The sequence below is a fragment of the Apium graveolens genome, chromosome 2 (assembly GCF_009905375.1).
Source record: "Apium graveolens cultivar Ventura chromosome 2, ASM990537v1, whole genome shotgun sequence".
NCBI lineage: Eukaryota > Viridiplantae > Streptophyta > Magnoliopsida > Apiales > Apiaceae > Apium > Apium graveolens.
Window position 1 is genome coordinate 185,989,642 of NC_133648.1, and position 17,261 is coordinate 186,006,902.

The following is a 17,261-nucleotide window of genomic DNA, read 5'->3' on the forward strand; positions in this document are numbered from 1 at the left end:
GATGGGCGAGAGGCCGCGTTCTACCAGGACGGTCTCCCGGATAAGGTCCCAAGAATGGGAAGTCCTATTATCTTGCGTAAGGAGGTTGAAAGCTCTAGCCTCCTCCTCAGACAAAGTTATATCATTTGGGCTCCCATCGACGGCCAGCCCAAAAGATGACCGAAATAGGGTGCCCCAATCTCCACCCTCCCAAACGACGAACAAAAAATCTTTTTTCCACCCCAAGTTGTTGTCAGGGATGGACTTCCCATTCATAATATGGGGAATAGTGGGGCGCTGGTTTAGAGAAACCCAACCCGGACTTTTATCAGGGCTGTTGTTGAACTGGAAAATTTTCCTGAAAACAGCAACAGAAGTAGGGACCTTGTGCTTGGCACATTGTGACAGGTAGCACAGAATAAGCCTCCAAGAATTGGGGGGGAGTTGGCAAGGGCTGATGCCCACATCAGCCAGTAACAAGGGAATGAATGGATGAAAAGGGAGTCTGATACCTGCCCTTAGAGTATCCCTACAGACGCATAGTGCGTCCTTTTTCCACTGGCAGGCCCTGTCGGTCGGACCCGCAAGAACCAGCTTAAAAGGTTCCTTGATTTTGAAGCAGCTGCTCAACTTTTCCAGCTCCTTGGGATCTCGTAAAGCACTAATATGATCGTGCGCGTCCAGATGTGCATCAGACGGGTACTCGTCCCCTCGAGTGTTGATCATGTCGATCAAGGAAGTATACCTCGATCGAATAGGAAATTCATTGGACTTTCTAGCCACGTTCATCTTGGCCAAGCGAGTCATTTTTTTGTCAGCCATCTGAAAAAAAAGGGGGGCACGTAGACAGGCTATCTTAAAAGGGCACACAATGGAAAAATAGACACGAAAAGTAAAGGGAGGGATTTTACCTGAAGAAGCGCTCCTAAAAAAGGCTTTGAGCTCCGACTTGCTGTTATTGCTCTGAGAATCTTAGCAGGAGGAGAAAGAAGAAAACTTAGAAATGAGAAGGTGAGGAGTAGTAGCCTATCCTCAGTCCTTTATATAAGTGGAAAAGGAAGTTGAAGGGAAGAAAGCCCATTAAGGGCAAAGGCCCATAGGAAAAAGCCCAGAAAAAGGAATATTCCAGAATATTCCTAGGAATTCTAGAGGATTCTAAACAGGGTATATTAAGCCCAGATCAATGTTAAGCCCAGGAAGATTTGAAAAGGCCCAATAAAAGAGGCCTAGTAAGATTTGGAAAAGCCCAATAAAAGAGGCCCAGTAAGATTTGGAAAGGCCCAATAAAAGAGGCCCAGTAAGATTTGGAAAAGCCCAATAAAAGAGGCCCAGTAAGATTTGGAAAGGCCCAATAAAAGAGGCCCAGTAAGATTTGGAAAAGCCCAATAAAAGAGGCCCAGTAAAATTTAATATGGTCCAATAAAGAAGGCCAGGCCCAAATCCAATTAGGATTTGGAAAATACAATACCCTAAATTAAAGCCAAATGAAGAAGGCTAGTGGAAGACCATAATCCAGGTCGAAATTCAGGTCATGAATCCTGCCCGAAATCATTCGAGCAGACACCCGAAAATAACGGGAAAAAAGACCAGAATCCAGGTCGAAATTCAGGTCGTGAATCCTGCCCGAAATCATTCGAGCAGACACCCGAAAATAACGGGAAAAAAGACCAGAATCCAAGTCGAAATTCAGGTCGTGAATCCTGCCCAAAAATTTTCGAGCAGACACCCGAAAATTACTGGAATAGCAGGACTGAATTGAGGTCGAAACCTCGACCAGGAACGAGGTCAAAGGAATCAAGCATTTTTCAAAAATGGGGATTAAAAAACACAGAAAAAACCCTGGTCGAAGATCGACGAGGATCCTGGTCGAAAACTAGGTCGTGGATCCTAGTCGAAATCCTTCGACCAGGAAGCATAAGAATCAAACAATTCTCGAACAGGATTCAGGTCGAAGTATCGACTAGAATTATAGTTGAAATCGTAGTCGATAGACTCGAGTCCAGGAATAAAAAAGGGGGGTATGTATTCGACCTAGATCCAGGTCGAAAGTTCGACTAGGATCCTGGTCGAATTCCAGGTCGTGGATCCTAGTCGAACTCCTTCGACCAGGATTGCAAGGCTGCCACTTACTTCGACTAGGATCCTGGTCGAAAAAGGGCCGGAAATCTGAAAAATCCCAGAAAATTAGGGAAAAGTCCAGAAATTAAGGATAAATCCCAGAAAATTAGGGAAAAATTCAGAAAATAAAGATAAATCCCAGAAATTAAGGGAAAAATCCAGAAAAATAAGGATAAAACCTAGAAATTAAGGGGAAAATCCAGAAAGTTAGAGAAAATCCCGGAATTAAGGGAAAAATTCCTGGAAATTAAGATAATTCCTGAACAAAAGGAACAATCATTGTAAACGTGTAGGTCGCTCCACACTTTACACAAAAACGAAACCCTGCAAGGGAATGAACAGACATAACTTTTGCGAAACCTAATCAATATTTCCTAAAAGTTGGGGGGCAAATGATAGGGATAAATAAATCCTGATTGTATAATTAAATATTGCATTAATTATACAAGGTATGGGCTGTTGGGCCCAATAAGAAGATGTATGACTTTCAGACCAGAAAGGTTAACATGCTGATCAGGCCTGATGGACCAGATCAGGCCTGATGAAACAAAGAGGGCCCAAAAACCCTGATTATTAATTAATTTCGTAATTAATTAATAAGGGAAAAATCAGCTATTGAGAAGAGTCTCGATAAGGATATAAATCCTTACAGATTAGCCTCAAGGGGACCTAAAAGGATAAGGAATCAGTTTCCTACTATCTAGGACTCCAAAGTCCATTCTAATTATGAGACTTGCCCACCAAGTCTCCTATACCAAGTCCAATTCAAGGACTCCCAACATCTATATAAGGGACCTCACCCCACACATCAGAACTACGTTTTTTGGCTTGATTCTCTAATTCACAGAGATACGTAGGCATCTCATGAAGGCAGAATTAAGCTACGAAACACGAGAGCAGCCATTAAAGGCCTTGAGCTCCCTAATCTTAGTAATAAATACAGCAAATAATAACCTTAGTTTTTTATCCATAACACAATAAACAAGGTAAAGTAAAACAGGTGCAGTAAACTAAATGACAATACTGGAAAGGAAAAAGGTACTGATATATATAGATCAAAAGTTTTAGGTAGTACAAGTGTAAAGACGCTTCAGAAGCAAAACCAAAAGGGTACAATAAACCTACTCACTAGTCAGCAGATCTAGTCTATAAATACAACCCAAAAGTCTATTGATATATACTACACACTACTGTATATACTATACAACCATAACAACTCTGATCAGCATCTCCATCTCTGGGTCTCTGGCTCATGGCAAGTCTGGACCTCCAATCTCCTCAAGCTCCTCTAGAACCCACTTAGCCCACTCCACTAGAAAATGATGGGTGATGTCCTCATGAGTAGCCTCAGCAATCCTCACAGCAGCTGCTCTATGAAACACCTGGAGCCTCTCTCTAAGTCGCCTCTCACCACTCCCAACCTCTCTGGTACACATGATGTGTAATAACTCCTGAATCTGGCCCTATAGGAATCGCTGCTCCATAAGGCAAGCCTCGAACTGATGATATGGGACAGGATAGGAAGAAAACTGGAAAGGTACTCCTGTAACTGAATGACCAGTGAAGCCTGAATTAGCAGGTGGGGGTCCTCTGATAGGTGGCCTCATGCCTGGGGGTGGAATAGCCTGCAATGGTACGGGCTGCAACACAGGTGGAGGTAGAATAGCCAATACTGGTGGAACAACAGGACGTGAATCTGATGATGGTACTCCAACTTAAGGCTCTGAGTGATCTGCTGATACGGGGATGAAGGAGTCGGCCATCGCTGCTATCTAAAATCATATTGCAATATAAGAGTCTCAAACCATGACGCGAATCATACTAATACCTATTATACCGTATCACTCAACCTCTCGACGTTCTATTTTTCTATTCCTTTCTTCTAATCCTAACCCTCTACCCATTCCCTTCAACCTAGGCTTGTGTCAGTAACTTATAACATGTAGCTCTGATACCAAACCTGTGGCGCCCTTCAAACCCGGGTCAGAAATTTGGGGTCCACACACACACACCTTATTTATAAACTGCTTATAACAATAATAAAGATAATAATAATATGCAGTGACCTTACTTACCAACTACCACAGACCGTAACAGGTTAAAGTATGCACACAAGCCAATCACACACTTATATTACAAACCGTCCAAATCCCAACTATTAAAACTCAGAACTGAGTATTAAGCATTATTACAAACTTTTACAAACTTAAATTATCTCAAAAGATGCCTACTAGCTTAACGCGATCAACCTGAACCCCTAGATCTCGCGCTGGACTGGGGATCCTCATTACCAACTGGTTCCTTCTTAACTGGGAAAGAATATAAACAACATCGCACAAATGAGCTAACTAGCTCAGCAAGTCACAATGACAAAACTGAGAATAATGGTCATCAAGTGAAAAGGTTATGATATCAAGTGAACAATGAATTATGATATAGAATTGGATATTATATTTTCATCTTAAAAACTAAGGTTAGGCTGCTGATCAGTCACGCACTAACCCTGAGCAAAGCACACAGCACTACTCTAACTACTGGATCCAAGGCACACATTGGCCTAACTTGATCATTAATATGGTCTAACCACGAATCTGGTCCACAATTTTATAAAAATAATCCAATTCTATAATAACAGAATAAACAATGTAAAGCAATAAACAGAATCATAAACAACCTTGAATGTTCGATAAGGAAATGGTTTCAATCTTTATAAGGGATCAGTATGGCAATTTCAAAGCTTGACTGTTATGTAATGAAAGAATTGGATAACAAAGGAATCAATGTTTCAGGGTTACCAGGAATTGACCTTTCAAAGCATAAGGTAAAATGGTTTAAGTATGTAAGTAATTCGATTCAGTGTTTGGTATTTAGTTTGTATGTATTTGTAGAGTAGTATCGTATATTTGTGGTTCGTATTTCGGTGTACAACAATCAATGGTTTAGAAAAAATAAGGTTTATGGCTTAAGATCAATAACTGGAATCAGGGTTTTAGGTTCAGTACTTCAAAGCACTTGCAATATAAAACATGACTATCAACCAACTACAATATATCTTGAGAAAGTTCAGAACACTTGCCCGGTACTAGCTTGCTATACTGCACTAACTTCCAATCACAACCATCTACTCTTCGACTATCTGTTTCCCTTTCCTATGCCTTGCCTCTTCTGCTCACTTATCATAAACATCTATCAATATTCAACTTATACGATTCTATTCGACATACACTTCTATCTACCCTTCGTTTTACCCAAATCTTATTAACGGATTGAACGTTACGCTAATAACAAGTAAGCATCGAACATATAGACCAACAGTCAACCACCGAGTCATATGTAGCACATAACACGTCAAACAGTCAATGATATATCATTTATAAAGAAGCCTCAGGTTATAAACAGGCTTTCGGGTATTTAAAATGATTTTTAAAATATTTTTCGGAATTAAAACAGGTCGTTGGATCCATTTTAAAATAATTTTATAATAATTATCGAGCTTTTAATACAATTTAAAATAATATTTTAAAGCTCAAAACTATTTTTCGGAATTTTTAAATCATTTTTAAATAATTAAATCTAATTAAATAATTAATTAAAAATCAATTATTAATTAATTAAATCAATTAATCAATTAAATTTTGAACTAATTGACCAATTATTCAATTAAATATTAACTGAAATTAATTAACTAATTAATTCAGATTTATTTTTTGAATTAAAAATAATTTTTGGAATTTTCAGAAATTGAAAACGGATTTTTATAATTAAAATAAATAGAATAATGATTTTTGAATATTTTTAAAACAGGAATCCTATTCTTGCAAACTCTGGAAAGTTCAGGGACTGAACTTCACCATCTTCATAAGTACAGGGACTAAACTGTAATTTTTACAGGGGTCGCCGGAAAATTTCGGAGATGGCCGGAGAACACGTTCCCGGCATCCTCACCCCACCACAAGCTCCAGATATGATCTACAGACAACCAGAAATCTACTCATGCAATCAAAACACATTAATAACCCCTGATCTGGCCGGAAAATGGCCGGGAAGTTTGCCGGTTTCCGGCGAGCTTGACGTAAACTTAAAAACACAACTCCCTTTGATTCATTAATCCTTTGTTAACGAGCTATACACCAATCGATTGCAAATTTCATAAGGAACACAACCCACTATAATACAACAGCTAATAACCCCTAAATCAAAAAGGCCCAAATTTCAATTAAGAACATTCATACGGGTTATAAACCCTAATTTCAAAATTCGAAAATCAAACTCAATTTTGAACATGTTATTGAACTCCAAATCAGTCATATAATATATCAAAATCATCAGGAGAACAAGCTCTACAACATGCAATCATCAAATCATTCAAACAATCATCCGAACAAAAATTCATATTTTTAATCAAAATAATTCGAAAATAAATAAATTTACAGAAAATAAACCTTTGATTTTGCAGGTGTATGGATCACAGATTCTGATAGTACTCTTCAAGACCTTTGATTTGGTTACTCGAGGGTTGAAAACAAAGATCACTAACACCTTCGAATTGCTGTTTGATTCTCAGAAAGGTTTATAAATATATGAATTTTCTCTAGAAAATTATATCATTACTGTCTACAAATGATTTTTGATACGGAATAAAATACGGTAAAGGCTATTTATAATTACGGAAAATTAGTATCCCGTTGGATCATTCCGGATATAAAATGGTACGTTTATTTATAAAAACTGATCCAAACGGTACCGGTTTTCGGGATAATTATCCAAACCAGTACAATTTGTATTGCGGTCTTGGCCTCAGCGCCTGGTTACACGTATTACGAGGTGATAATTGTGATAGTTTAATAAAAAGATCCCGCTTATCAAAAATACGAGTTTTATTGATATACCGAAATGAATAATGTATCAAAAATATTGCGCCGGGACCCACGCAGGACAAACCGTACGCCGGATCGAAAAAGTCGAAACATGGAAAATGCTCGGAATATTGCAATTTGGTTGGGAAGGAGTTCTCGGAAGAGTTTCGGGTTATAAAAACGTAAAAACGGATGACGTCGGTTGGTTCCCGTTTGTATAAAATAGTTTTTTAAATACTCGGAAAAAGATTTTATAAAATCCATATATTTCCTATAAAATCATAAATCAACATAAAAATAATTAGGAAGATATGACAATTATCTTTATTTTATTTTGGACATATAAAAATTAAAATACTCAAGTAATATTATTTTTAAACATCCACACACATTTAACACTTAACAAATAATTCACAGAATAAACACTAAACATTCATAATAATTATTTATTAGCAAAAATAATTACACGATATATCTCGAATATTACACTAATCATGTCAGGACATTCTCTAATGCACTGTTGCCACAACCCGTGCATGACGCTATTAAGTGTCGGGCATTTCCTCAAACCCTGTCGAAAATGGCTCAAAGATGGTATAGCCGTTTGCCCCCGAATTCTATTGGGTCCTTCAGAGAACTAAGTCAGGCTTTTATTAAGCAATTCATCAGCAGGAGAGTGCATGAGAAAAGTTCAGCATCCCTCATGAGCACTGTGCAGGGAGCGAAGGAATCCTTGAGAGACTATCTGAATCGTTTCACAAAGGAAGCTTTAAAAGTCTCGGACCTTGATGACACGGTAGCTATGATAGCACTGCAACAGAGAAATAGGGACGAGTTCTTCAAGATGTCCTTGGCCAAGCGCCCCCCTGAAAGCATGTTGCAGCTCCAAGATAGGGCCGGAAAATACATCAAAGTGGTGGAGAGCATGAGGAAGACAGTAGTGAATAACGAGCCCGCTGGTGGAAAAAAGTAAAAGACTGATTTGGAGTATAATACAAAGGACAAGTATCCTAGAACTGATCAAAACACTGATTCAACCCCAAAGAAGGGAGGACCTCGAAAAAAGTTCACTGAATATGCTAAGTTGAATGCTCCTAGAAGCTAGATCTTGATGGAAAGTGAGAAAGATAGAGACATTCATTGGCTTAAACCCCTAAAGGCTGATCCTACCAAGCTAGATAAGAGTAAATATTGCAGATTTAACAAGAATGTTGGTCATGACACCGATGAGTGTAGACAATTAAAAGATGAAATAGAATCCTCATTCGAAAAGGAAGATTGAGCAAGTACACTGGAGATGGAGGAGATAGGAACAAAAATGGGAGAAAGAACTTTGACGATCATAGGAGGGACCAAGACGATCAGGGGTGAAATCCCAGCCTCGGGGACCGGTGATAAATGCAATCTTTGGAGGACCGCGACCCCGAGGGCCTGTGATAAATAAAATCTTTGGAGGACCAACTGCTGCTGGATTATCCAAGAACTCAAGGAAAGCGTATACTAGAGAAGTTATGCATGTTATTGGGGAAGCCCCGAAGAGGGATATAACAGGATTAACAATGGCATTTGATGATTCTGACTTGGAGGGTGTGAAATTTCCTCATGACGATCTGCTAGTCATAACACCAATAATAGGGAACAGCCCGGTAAAGAGGGTCCTTGTAGATAACGGTGCCTCGGTGGACATCTTACTCCATGATACCTTTCTAAAAATGGGTTACAATGATTCTCAATTAACCCCAAATGATATGCCGATATATGGATTCACAGGAGTGGAGTGCCCTATGGAAGGGATAATTAGGTTTTCAACGACTATAGGTCAGTAACCAAGAAAAGCAACACATATGTTGGACTTTGTGGTGGTGAAGGCTAGTTCGACTTACAACGCGATAATGGGAAGAACAGGGATACATGCCTTCAAGGCAGTCCCTTCTTCCTACCATTCAGTGATGAAGTTTCCCACCCGGAATGGGATTGGAGAAGAGAGAGGATATCAAAAGATGGAAAGGAGTTGTTATGTGGTCTCTCTTAGGGAAGATGGAGTTGGGGGCAGGTTTTGCCTATTGAAGATCTGGATATTCGTGAGAATAATGAGAAAAGAGGGAAGCCAGCAGAAGACTTGGCCCCGATTCCTTTGGCTTCCGAGGATCCTGAGAAAGTGACTTTCATTGGAGCAACACTATACGAGCCCCTTAGAGGGAAGTTGGTGAAATTTTTGCAAGAAAATAGTGATGTGTTTGCATGGTCGGTAGCTGATATGCCAGGCATAGACCCAGATTTGATCACTCACAAGCTGAATGTGGATCCAAATCGAAAGACTGTGAAGCAAAAGAAAAGAAGCTTTGCTCCAGAGAGGCAAGAAGTTATCAAACAAGAAGTAGAGAAGCTCTTAAAGGCTGGTTTCATTGAAGAGATACAGTTTACGGAATGGTTAGCGAACCCTGTGATGGTAAAGAAGGCTAATGGAAAATGGAGGATGTGTGTTGATTTCACCGATCTGAATGACGCATGCCCTAAGGACTGCTTCCCATTTCCAAGGATAGATACATTGATAGATGCTACTGCTGGTCATGAGATGTTGAGCTTTATGGAGGGATTCAGTGAATACAATCAGATCAAGATGTACAAGGATGACATCCCAAAGGTATCATTCACTACTGACTTTGGTATTTTTTGTTATCTTACTATGGCATTTGATCTCAAGAATGCAGGAGCCACCTATCAAAGGTTGGTAAATAATATTTTCCAGGATCTTATTGGCAAGACCATGGAAGTTTATGTCGATGACATGTTAGTCAAGAGTCTAGTAAAAACTGACCATATAACTCATTTGAGGGAAGCTTTTGAGGTCCTTAGATACCATAAAATGATGTTAAATCCTGTAAAATATGCCTTCAGAGTGGGATCTGGAAAGTTTTTGGGACTGATGGTCTCCAAAAGAGGAATCGAGGCCAATCCCAATAAAATTAAGGCAACCTTGGATATGGAGCCACCAAAGACTATCAAAGATGTTCAAAAGCTCACTAGAAGGGTTACTGTGTTGGGGCGGTTCATCTCCAAATCTGGGGACAAGTGTTTGTCGTTCTTGAGGTCCTTGAAGAAGGTTAAGGATTTTGTATGGACTGAGGAAATCCAGAAGGCATTCGAAGAATTAAAGAAATATATGGCCCATGCCCCATTGTTGGCCAAGCCAGCTTTGAATGAAACTCTATACTTGTACTTGGCCATTTCAGAAAATGCCTTGAGCGCTGTATTGGTTAAGGAGGAACTTAAAGTCCAGAAACCCGTATACTATGTTAGCAAAATTCTACATTGGGCTGAGTTGAATTATTTAATATTGAGAAGTTTGCTCTAGCCTTGATAATGGCTTCAAGGAAGCTGCGTCCTTACTTTCAGGCTCATAAGATTGAAGTGCTAACAAATCAGCCCTTGAGGAATATTATCCATAGTCCCAAAGTTAGTGGAAGGTTAATTAAGTGGGCAATAGAGTTGGGAGAATTTGACATCAAGTACAAGCCACGAATGGAAATAAAAACCCAGACATTGGTTGACATCGTGGTGGAATGTACCATACCCAACTAAGAAGTCGGGGTATACCTCAAGGCACAGAAAGTGATAAAGGAGACAAAGAAAAGGACGTTAAGGAGAAGGAATATTGGGTTCTCTATTTTGATGGGGCATCAAAAATAAATTCAAGCGGAGCAGGGCTAGTTTTGCAAAGCCCCGAGGGTTCTTGATTGAATAAGCTATGAAGCTAGACTTCCCAACTACAAATAATGCAGCAGAATATGAAGCTCTGATAGCTGGCCTCGGCCTAGCAGGAACACTGAGAGTCAAGAACTTAAAAGCCTGTGGAGACTCGAAGTTGGTCATATCCCAGGTCAAGGGAGAGTTTGGGTTAAGGGATAACACAATAGCTAAGTATGTTCGCCTAGTAAGGGCTATGATGACTCAGTTCGATGATTGCCATGATGAGCACATCCCAAGAGAGGAAAATGCTAACGCAGATGCATTTTCCAACTTTGCTTCTTCAGAGATAGAGGAAAGTTCAGGAAGTGTATACTTCCGCATTTTGAAGACACGGAGCATTGATGTTAAGTTTGTAGCTCCTATAAGGCTGGGGATGTCATGGATAGATCCCATTAAGGCCCATATTCAAACTGGTTGGCTGCCAAATGATGTGACTAAAGCACAAAAGTTGGTTGTTCGAGCACTGAGATACTCCTTGATCGATGGGATTTTGTATAAAAGATCTTATATGTTTCCTTATTTAAGATGTCTCAGGCCTGATGAGGCACACTTGGCTCTTGAAGAAGTACACGAAGGTATCTGTGGGCAACACCTGGGGGAAGAGCACAGGCTCATAAGATAACCTGTTTAGGCTTCTATTGGCTAAAGATGATGGCCGGTGTCAAAGAGTATGTGAAGAACTGTGATCGCTGTCAGAAACATGCACCTGTTGTTCGACAACCCCCCGAGATGTTAACCTCCATTAACTCTCCCATCCCCTTTGCCATGTGGGGAATGGATATACTTGGACCCTTCCCCATGGCCACGGCACAAAGTAAGTTCCTGATTGTAGCCATTGATTATTTTAATAAGTGGATTGAAGCCAAGCCTTTGGCCAAGATCACAACTAAACAGGTTACACAATTCCTGTCGAAAAACATCATGTGCCGATACGGAATTCTCCGTATCCTAGTTACCGATAATGGAACACAGTTCAATAATGAGAAATTCAAGAAGTATTGTAAGGAGAATGAGATTGAGTTGTGGTTCACCTCCGTAGCTCACCCGCAAGCTAATGGGCAAGCGGAAGTGGTGAATCGAATAATCTTGGATGGACTAAAGAAGAGGATCGAAAAATCAAGGAATAACTGGGTGGATGAAATACTCCAAATACTATGGGCCTATAGAACTACTTGTAGAGTCACAACTGGAGCAACTCCCTTCATGTTAGCATATGGGGCAGAGGCGGTTGTTCCTATAGAGATATCACATTCATCTCCCAAGATCCAAGCTTTTAATGCTGAGGAAAATGAGGAGGGGCAAAAATTAGCCCTAGATCTAATTGATGAAGTACGAGATGAGGCACAGGAGAAAATAGTGGAATATCAGAAGAAGGCTTCATTCTACTACAACCTAAGGGTTAAAGAAAGATTCTTTAAGCAAGGTGACTTAGTTCTGAGGAAGGTGGAAGCTTCCGGTATTGGACAGAAGGGAAAACTTGCCCCAAATTGGGAAGGGCCATACAAGGTCAAAAGTGTACAAGGAAGAGGAACCTACAAGCTAGAGACTATGGATGGTTTTGAAGTCCCGAGAACTTGGCATGCACAAAACCTGAAGATTTACTATGTGTAAAATGATTGAGCACGATTCTCACTTGTCAAGATGACAAGTAGGTTGAAAAGCACCTCGAAGCTTTGCTTGCTTAGGATTTTGTATTTTAGTATTATAAGACTTAGTTATGCGAATAATTATGTAAGGGATGGATCCCAAAGAGTTTACAATTTATAAAGTTTCCATATTGGATGTATCCTAAAATGTTTGGTTCATCTTATGCATGGTTGAGTTTGCTTATCCATTTTTGGCACAAGTACGGAGAAGTGTAAGAAAAAGCTATGGAAAGGCATGTGAACTATCTAACTCCCTTCGAATAGTACGAGTACTTAGAAAAAATAGTAAAAGAGCGAACAAACAACTTAAGATATTAAAGCCCTAAAGGGTAATAAATTTAAACTTTTAAAAGTACTTTACAAATTGAATAAAACACAAAAAAGCTAAGCACTCGGTTGAGAAGGCTCAGACTCCTCAGAGTTACTCTCTGAAGTCTCATCAGATGTTTCCTGAGTTGGCCCCTCGGAGGTTTCCTCAGAAGTCTCCTCGAAGGTTTCCTCAGAACTACCCTAAGATGCCTCAGGTGCCTTTGGAGATGCTGGTTTTGTCAGCTCCTCAACTCTGGCCTTTTTCACACTTGGCTCAGCCTCTTCCTCAGAGGAGGATTCCTCTTCCCCGAAACTGGACTCAGGCTATTTTATTTTCTGTCCTTGGCTCACGACTGGTGCCTTGGACGAAGAAGCCCCATGATCAGCAGAAGGGACTTCTCTGTCCTCTTCGCGAATGAGATCCACAACTTTATCTGTTACTCCCCCCAGCCTTGGGATCTTGACAGGATAAGGGAAGGCAGAATCCTCGAGCATCTCTGGATACTCGGCCTGAATGGCCTCGACTGCGGCATCCCAGCCTTCTTTGTAGCTTACATGTGAGTGAGGGTGTCGTGCTCCTCCATCAAATCCTTGAATTCCAGAGTGTCTATCGAGCCATCAAAATTCTTTTCTTTTTGGTCGTTCAGAACGACAATTTTGGCCCGAGCCATCTCTAACTCAGAAGTCGAGGAACTGGGCTTTGAGGCTCTCGATTTGCTCGTTGGCTTCCCCAAGATTTTTGTTGTTGTCATCATACGCCACCTTCCAAGCCTTAGCTTGATGGAATGCCCCTTAAAAATGAATGTTGGCCTGAAAGGAAAGGAGAGAAAAGAAATAATGAAGTTTCCGCTAAGAAAAGGAATAAAATAAATATGAGAAAGATAAATAATTTACCGTCGCCATGGCCTGAGCGCCAAACAGCTCATTGGCTTCTAAGTCCTGTTGAAGGATAAATCCTGATAGTCCACCGAGGAAATAGACTGAAGCGACCATTCTTTGGCATTCTTCATATTTCCGACAATCATGTCTTTTCCCCAGATTCCCTAGGCAGGTTGGAAGAAGGCCCCTGGCTTCTGTTTAGTGCGCAGGGGTTGGCTGGGGCCTTCCTTATTCGCTTATTTCATCTGAAGGAGAAACTCGGGGAAATGATGACCCAGGCGTGTGTCCTTGAAGACTTTACCAGCCCTTTTCATCCTTGTGGTTTCCAAGTCCTTGGGCTTGGTCGCCTCTACGATCTTCTCAGTCGTTGTATGAAAAGTTTAAAAGTAAGAACCAGAAAAGGACCAAGCTAAATATGTAAAAGTTTAAAGATAAAGGTCGGAAATTACTTCTCATAGATACGGGAGAAAGGTTGTGCTCGACCAAAACCGTCTCCTTGATGAGGTCCCAGGAATGAGATGCCCGTTATTGTGGGTAAGGAGATTAAAAGCTATCGTCTCTTCTTCAGACAACACAATGTCTTTAGGACTTCCATCTACCACTTGCCCAAAAGACGAACGGAAGAGCATCCCTCAGTCGTCGCCTTCCCAAACAAAGTACAAAAATTCCTTTTTCCACCCCAAATTGTTGTCAAGGATGGACTTCCCATTAATAATAAGGGAAATTGTGGGGCGTTGGTTAAAACTGACCCATCTCGGGTTCTTATCAGGACTATTTTTAAACTGGAAGATCTTTCGGAAAACAGCGACAGTTGGGGCCACGTTGTGCTTAGCACATTGTGACAAGAAGCAAAGTATTAACCTCCACGTGTTAGGAGGGAGTTGACAAGGATTGATCCCTACATCTGCTAAAAGAACAGGAATAAAAGTGTGAAATGGGAACCTGATCCCGACCCTGAGAGTGTCCCTGTAGACGTATAAAAAGTCCTTTTTCCAATGACAAGCCCTATCCGCTCTTTAGCATCTTGGAATGTGCTGATATGATCAAACGCATCCAAATGAGCATCAGAGTGGTACTCATCCCCACGAGTATTGATCATATGGATCAAGGAGGAAAACCTTGAAGGAATAGGGAACATATTTAACTTTTTAGCCACATTCATCTTGGCCAAATGAGTCATTCTCTTATCTGCCATCTGAAAAGGTACAAAAGAAACAGAGTCAAGCATAAATCTCGGCACAAGTCTAGGCAAGAGAAGTAAAGGAAACACAAAATTAAAATTTTCGGAAAAACAAAGAAGAAAACAAGAAATATACCTGGGAGTTTAGAGAGCATGAAGAAAATTAAAGGAAAGCTTTGAAGCTCTAAGAAAAAGACCTAGGGTTTTTTAGAAGAGGAAGACAACAAGTAGGAAATTAGAAGTAAGTAGAAAATAGACTCCACTCACTTCCTTATATAGGTAGCCAAGGAGAAGATGAAAAGGCAAAAAAGGCCCATTAAATTGAAAGCCCAAAGAAAAAGCCCAAATTCTGGAACTTTCCAGAATATCCTTGAAAATTCTTAAGGATTTCTAAAAAATATTAAAGGAAAATAAAATCCAAAAAGGATTTGGAAAAATAGAGGCCCAAATCAAGGCCCAAATCCAAATAGGATTTGAAAATATGAGAAGCCCAAATCCAAAAAGGATTTGGAAAAAAGAGGCCCAAATCAAGGCCCAAATCCAAATAGCATTTGGAAATTTAAGAGGCCCAAAACAAAATCAAAAACCAAAAAGGATTTAGAGAAAGTAGACTTAGATCCAAGTCGAATTCCAGCTCATGAATCCAGGTCATATCACTTCGAGTAGAAGCCAAGAAATGGCCAAAAATTCAACCACAACACAAGTCGTTAATTCGACTTGGATCCAAGTCGAATTCCAGCTCGTGAATCCTGGTCTTATTACTTCGAGTAGAAGCCAAGACATGGCCCAAATATCGACCATAATCCAAGTCGATCAAACGACTAGGATCTAGGTCGAAATTTAGGTCGTGAATCCTGGTCTTTTTTGTGATATCTCATATTTTTCAGAATTATTATTATTATTATTTGAATATGTTTAGATGATTTTCTGATTAGGAAGGAATAAAATTTTGGATATTTTATTCTTGTTTGACGAGTTGGTGTTATTAAATGGTAATGTGCTAATTGTTAAGTGTTATATCGATCCTTGTTAATTTCAAAAAATATTTACTTAAATGTATTATTTTCAAAAGTTTATTTGAAAATCGATCATTTTATTGATATCGGTAAATTGAGTTCGTTTAGTAATATTAGGGATTGGATGGATATTATGTCTGCTATGTGTTGTATGTAATATTAATTGTGTGGGACTCAATTGTGATTGAGGATTATTTGTATTATTAATTACTGAGTCGTATCGTTTTGTTTTTGTCTTTAAAATTGCTTTTATTGAAAATTTAATTTCATAAAAATTTAAATTATATTTAAAATTATTTTTATGACTTTATAATTACAATAATTATTTTTGGGATTTTATAAAATTTAGAAATCAATATTTCATCAATTATTTAGCCCTGTATGATTCTCTGATTTCATTTATTTGCAAAATCCGTATTTAATTCCAAAATTCTTCAAAAATTACGAAACTCATATTTATTATAGTTTGGAATATTCTGAGAATTTTAAAATTATTTTGGGAATTTTTGGGATTAATTTTACCCCCACGTTGAATCGTTTAATTGTTAAAAGCGGGTATAAATTGCGTTTCAAAAACTGTTTTAAAATTACGAAATTTATGTTTTTATAAATTTCGGGATATTTGTAACATTTTAAGACTATTTTCGTGATTTTCTGAATTTGTTTCAAGTGCAACTAGGTTCGTTAATTGTAAAATGCGGGTTTGAGGTTAAACTCAAAAATATTTTAAAAATTATGAAATTTCTATTTTACTAGTTTTCTAATTATTCTGAGAATTTTAGAATTTGTTTGGTAATTTTTCTGGTTTTATTTACCAACGCGTTTATTCGATAAGTTAAAAAATGCGGGGCAAAACAAAATTTTCAGGTATAAATAAGGATTCGTGTGTTGTTGTGCTCTGTTAAAAAAAACAAAAAGAAAAATCTTATAAACTACCCTGGCGTACCCCCACCCCCCTTATTCATTTTCTTTCCTCATGTTCCACCGCCACACCCCTCTCCCTTCTATCTATCTCTCTTTCTCTTGTATTATTTATTTACTTTTCAATTTTCAAAAATTCATATCTCTCAAATCGTTCATCCAAATTTTAATTATTATATATATAAACGATCAGCGCTTCGATACCTACGCATAGGTATATATTTTGCAAGATTTTTAGGAGTTAATTTGCGGTGCATATTTCTGTTATATTTCCGTTTTAACATATTTTCGGGACATTAAAAAGGATTATGACGGTGTTGATTACTCCACATGGCATCTCAGCGTGTATATGTCTATGGCTATTAATTTTGAATTTTTCTGGAGATATTTTTCGGACATCAGATATTCTCCTCAGGGTGACCAGAATTTATTTTGGGTAAGGATTTCGAGATTCTGCTTTTATATTTTGGGTATACTATAGCATGTTAGTGTTTATATATTTATTTCGTAATTTTAGAATTGGTTGTAAAAGTCATTTTGATCGTGTTATTCATATCTGGAGTGTTTATACGCGTAAATATGAATTATTGTGTTGATTGTTGTTGGT